General features: G+C 37.7%; 1 protein-coding gene across 9 annotated transcripts in view; it reads right to left on the reverse strand.

The window, feature by feature from the left end:
- The window catches only part of LOC111611959 (chloride channel protein 2-like), a 118,608-nt gene that overhangs the window by 81,012 nt on the left and 31,527 nt on the right, over positions 1–6,069 (reverse strand). The gene's annotated exons all lie outside the window — the stretch shown is intronic.

Consider the following 6,069-nt stretch of genomic DNA (forward strand, 5'->3'; position numbering starts at 1 on the left):
TAAAGAAAAACATGTTTTTACCTAGATCTTCCTATAAAACTCATACATTACTCTCACTGTGTGCTTCCCTCACTTTGAGTGTTTATTTCTACTTGATTCATAAAATTCAGCACCATCTTACAGACTTCATACAGGGCAAACCTCAACATGTACTCTGCCATTTACACTGGCCAGAAGATAAATTATCGGAAAATATCTCACCACAAAAAGTATTACATGTTCACATACAGAGTGTTGAGTCAGCAGTACAAGAAACAGGAAGAACCCAGTTTTACATACTATTCCTCCAAAACATTCTTTATCATTAGAACGGAACAAGATAACTGATTGGCCACCCATAACAAGAGCCTTTTTTCAAAGAGTTCACACAGGCTCACATTAGCGCCAAGAAAGCCAAATAGAAAGTTTTATCAAATAATGTCTTGCAAAAGTTTTCATACCTTTTGGAAATTGCTCACATCACAACCAAATTATAATTCATCAGTATTCAACAGATGTTCCTTGAAGATTTGTTAAGAACATTAGTTTAGGAAAGACCAAGGAACACAGCAGACAAGAGAGGTGTAGAGCAGGAGTTGGGTCTCAGACTTTGAACATTAACAGAGAACTATTCAAACTAAAAATAAAATACTAAAAATTGATCATAAAAAGGTTCTAGGCCTACATGCAAAATGCTGTGTGGTTCTCAATGGAAGAAGTTCTCAATGAAAAAGGGTGGGAGCAGCTTGAGAAGCTTTATGGTTAGGGGAGTTTGTATAAACTATTAGTTTTCATACAACTGGCACTAAAAAAAGGGCTGATTTTTTCCATCAGCACTTTTGATTACAATTACTTCCCTTTTCAACTCTAACACAATTATTCTTGTAACTGCACAGCAAAGTAATAGATGTATTGCTATTTATTCTTAAACACTCAGATGACCTTCACTAGATGTCCACGGATGTTGGCATAAAACAGGACCTCAAGGCAGTTCTTATGCTTCTTGGAATTCATTCTCTATTGCCCGACAAAATAAACTGGTTGGATAACTTGAGGGAATACACAAATTAGTGCATTCACCCTCATAAATCCAAACACACACAGAGCTCAACTGCTGCACCTTGTAACAGTGTCTGCAATATACACAATTACAACTCTATTGCATCCCTACTGACCGCCAGAGGGCGATGCTGAAAGCATTGAATGCTCCCTTCACGCATACGCCATTCGAGCAATAATATCAACAGTCACACCTCGACATTCACTCTGCCATTTACACTGGCCAGAAGAAAAATTATCAGAAAAGATGTCACCACAAAAAGTAGTACATGTTCACATACAGAGTGTCGAGTCAGCAGTACAAGAAACAGGAAGAACCCAGTTTTACATACTATTCCTCCAAAACATTCTTTGTCATTAGAACGGAACAAGAGAACCAATTTTTCTCTTGGCCACCCATAACAAGGCTCTACATTTTTTCAAAGAGTTCACACAGGCTCACATTAGCGCCAAGAAAGCCAAATAGAAGGCTTTATCAAACAATGTCTTGCAAAAGTTTTCATACCTTTTGGAAATTGCTCACATTACAACCAAATTATAATTCATCAGTACAACAGAAGTTCCTTGAAGATTTGTAAGAACATTAGTTTAGGAAAAACCAAGGAACACAGCAGACAGGAGAGGTTCAGAGCAGGAGTTGGGTCTCACATTAACAGAGAACTATTCAAACTAAAAATAAAATAATAAAAATTGATCATAAAAAGGTTCTAGGCCTACATGCAAAATGCTGTGTGGTTCTCAATGGAAGAAGTTCTCAATGAAAAAGGGTGGGAGCAGCTTCATGGTTAGGGGAGTTTGTATAAACTAATAGTTTTCATACAACTGGCACTAAAAAAAGTGTTGATTTTTTCCATCAGCACTTTTGATTACAATTACTTCCCTTTTTGACTCAAACAATTGTTCTTGTAACTGCACAGCAAAGTAATAGATGTATTGCTATTTATTCTTAAACACTCAGATGGACTCCACTTGATGTCCATGTATGTTGGCATAAAACAGGACCTCAAGGCAGTTCTTATGCTTCTTGGAATTCATTCTCTATTGCCCGACAAAATAAACTGGTTGGATATCTTGAGGGAATACACAAATTTGTGCATTCACCCTCATGAACCCAAACACACAGAGCTCAACTACTGCACCTTGTAACAGTGTCTGCATACACAGACATATATATATACATACACATATATACACAATTACATCTCTATTTTTAGACACACTCTCACACAAATGTGCATATAACTGCTCAGGGTATATGAGAACAATGAAGCCTGACAGTTCACGGTAGTATAATTAGGGTCAATGATTACAACAGGTTGAGAAAGACAGGAATTCATTAGGACTGAAACGATTCCTCGAGTGATTCGAGTACCTCGATTAATAAAATTCCTCAAGGAAAATTTATCTTCCACGAAGCTTCGTTAAATCATATTATTTAGCGCACCGTGTTCCAGCCGGGTTATTACTTGCATTGCGCGGAGCACTCACTTCCGTTTGAGTTGTTGACGAAAGCTAAGTGTTGGTAGCATAACATCCAGTTTTCAAGTTCGGCCTGGGAGGATTTTATTGATTGATGATAATGTGTAGGTCTTTGTCGTTTTTCGGGGGACCAATGAGTATCCTTAAAATGACTGGCACGATGCCTGGAGTACGGTAGTCTTTTCTCCTCCCAGAGCTGCTGCCTGGTGGCCGGTTCAAACAGTGGGGAAGAGCGCTGCAGGTGTATTTATACAGGTGAGCGGATAGACTGAACACTGCGGGCAGCTGCGCATTAGATGATTAATGCAAGTGTCGCTTTACGGAGGAACCGGAAAATTTATTTCATATCGGTCTCAACAAATGGGTGGCAGAGCTCATCGTGGCGGTAGCAGGTAGATGAGTTTCTGTGTGTGACGAGCGAAGGTGTCAAATCCCCCTCGCTAACATAAACACAAAAGCTATAAATGTCTGGGCAAGGTGAGAGTTCATTTATTTAATTGACTGAAGATGAATGCAACAAAAAGCTGGAGTATAGACATTTTTTTATCTGATTATTCTTACAATAATCGGATAAAAAATTACTAAAATATTCGTTTACAACAGCCCTAGAATTCATGCTGTAAAACTATCAATGGAAACAAGGAATGGAGGACATTTTGGGAAAACAAAGGCAGTTCAGCTTATGGACCACCACCTAGCTGGATTTTTACTTCTGAAACTGAAATCAAACTGAGAATTCAGCCAACTTGAGGAAAGGTTGACTGCTGCCATTTCCCACAGCTGCAAGCACATCTTGAGCAAGTCCTGCCCATATCAAGTATTCTTGGTATTTGTAAAGGCTCACCACATGTGTCACTAAGGTCAATGAAGTTCCAGCAAAAATCAGCACAAATTTACACAAGGGATCAGAGGTCAAATGTGCATGATCACACTTGATACTTCATAAGAAAAATATTGCTTAACCATACAGAAACACTGATATTTCCATGAAGGAGACATGTCTAGGTTTCTGTTCCTAATTATAATGGGTCCAAGTTATTGCCTGGTACTTTACATCCAAAGTAGTGTCCAAGCTCATTTCTCATTTCATAGATGAACATGTATTTAGAGCTTTAATATGTTTAATAAGACTGAACACTGTCAATGCCTTTAAAGAGCAACAGATTTTATTGTGTAAACATGCACTTATGTCATCTTCTATCAGTCTGACCCATTGACATGTTTTTCCTCCATGCCCCTTATGCGGCCATCCAGAACATGCATAAACTATCTGCCCTTTAATATAATTAGATCCCTACTTCACACAACCCATGTGCATCTCCAGTCATTTCAGTTCAAAGAGTCATGCTCCTTTTGAATGAGAAGTATGTGCAACACAAATTGTAATCAACCAGAGGGTTCAATTTGTTTCCTGCTTTTAAGTGGTAGGCAGGAGCTTTATGACCCAGGTCCAACATGTTTAATGTTGATGGTGAATCAGTGTTCCTGCTTTATGTCATTGATTATTATCATTAGGACTTTATGATGTCAGGTGGAGTCAACTAAACTGGCCAGATATGTAGACCATGAAACTTAAATTGAAACTTTGTACTAAATAGTACTTCCATATGGTCCTATGTGATTGTGATGTTGCACACTTCCTAAATTATCAGGATCAAAGTTCAGTGACACGAACTACAGTCTATCAGACACACTTTGTATAGAATGGATCTCTATCGCGATAGCTATTGTTATTGTTTTATTGCCCAGCCCTATTCAACATAATCTTTACAAACCTCACACATGCTGCCACGGTTCTATGAGGTGAGAAGAGAATTTATCCTGGCAACCATAATTATTCAGCTTGATTCTAATTGAACTCTTGTGAACTTTAACTGATGTGGTGAAGCTTTTGAGATTTTTGGAGTTTCTCTGAGGCTCACTTTGCTGATCTTGGGATGAAAAAAATGAGGCTGTACAATTAAGAATGTGTTACACTGTGGTGAGAAATTTACTTCGAGGCAATAAATAAACAAAATCAACAAATTTCAAACATGTAAAAAACCTCTTGATGAGTTTTCAATCTTCATTCTCACATTCCTCTTCATAGAGAAGATTGATGAGCTGTGAGGACTCCATATACCTTGCTGGGTTCATGTAAAAGCCCAATATGGGAGAAATAGTAAACAGTGGTACAGATTTGGGGTTTCTGGCATTGAAGGCCAACCGCTGCTCGTGCAAAGATGGCATTCTGCATGGCCTTCTCAGCCACATCCATGATCGTCAACCCTAAGTTTTAATTAAATGAGTAGACTTCAAACGGGACGGAAACTCCAAAGACCCGAAAATGAGGGGCAAAAATAGGCCCTCTGAGATGCACCCCCTCTGAAATCTGCATCTGAGTGGAGGAGGAAAACAAACAGACCCATCCAAAACAAAGACATTACTGCTTGAAAGCCTGTCATTATGCTGAGCATAGTCAGAAAAGGCCACATGGCCAAGCCTGCCTGCTTTACTAAATTGATCCCAGATGAAGGAGTTGTCCTGCACTCAGTGTCCTCATTATGTGGGCAACAGAGAGCACGGAAGACAAATGGTAAACAGAAAGGGACATCACTAATGTAGAGGTAGAGAGAGCACCCCCCATATAAAAAGTTTATTGTCGGGATTCGATCTCAAGGTCGACTCCTGACCTTGAGACCTTTACAACATGTCTTCCCAACTTCTCTCTCAGCCATTTTACTGTCTAATTACTGTCAATGAACCCCATTAGTGTCAACAAAATAGGAACTGGGGATCTTTCCAGTTTCTAGTTGGAACTAGAAAGACCCCCAGTACATAATAAAGCGGGGTATTGCACAGCAATGATTTTCTCCAAACAATTGAAAATTAGGTTAAACACATTTCAAAAGGCTGATATTAACTCAAACTGAATGTAAAGCATGGATGAGAAAATGCTGATAATACATATATCGCATGTTTAGTTTACTGTTATGTCTGAAAATATTTGCCAAGAAATGTCACTTTTCAATTGATTGTCTGTAGGGTGGAATATGAATTTCTAATTACCGTCAGATTAAATGACATAAGGGAAAGATTCTTTAGTACCACAACTTTGTCTACACAAAACTCTGAAGCAAAAGTGCATAACATGATATAATTGTGTTTTTGTAAAACAGAAAAGCACCAAAGAGCTAATAATCAAGTATGGGTAAAATAATATTTAAAAAGTTAAAAAAAAACAGCATTACTTTTTACTTTTTTAGATTTACTTTTTAAAAGAGCATATTTAAAAACAAATTAAGTTGACCAAAGTACCTTAAAGGCAAGTTAAGAATATAAAACAAAATATATAGAACTAATAAATGAAAACATTCCACAACTCACAAATAAGTTTTACACAGCATCAATAATAAGAACCCTGTTTTTCATACTAAACCAAAGCAGAAATTATGGTGAAAGAGATGTTGAATCGTCAATCTGAGATTCAAAAATGTGTAATTGTGTTGCCAGTCTGTGAAGACATTTAAAATGTCAGAAAATAGAAGCCAATTAATTCAAGCTAAAACTGCT

Source organism: Xiphophorus maculatus, chromosome 18 (genome assembly GCF_002775205.1).
Source record: "Xiphophorus maculatus strain JP 163 A chromosome 18, X_maculatus-5.0-male, whole genome shotgun sequence".
NCBI classification, from domain to species: domain Eukaryota; kingdom Metazoa; phylum Chordata; class Actinopteri; order Cyprinodontiformes; family Poeciliidae; genus Xiphophorus; species Xiphophorus maculatus.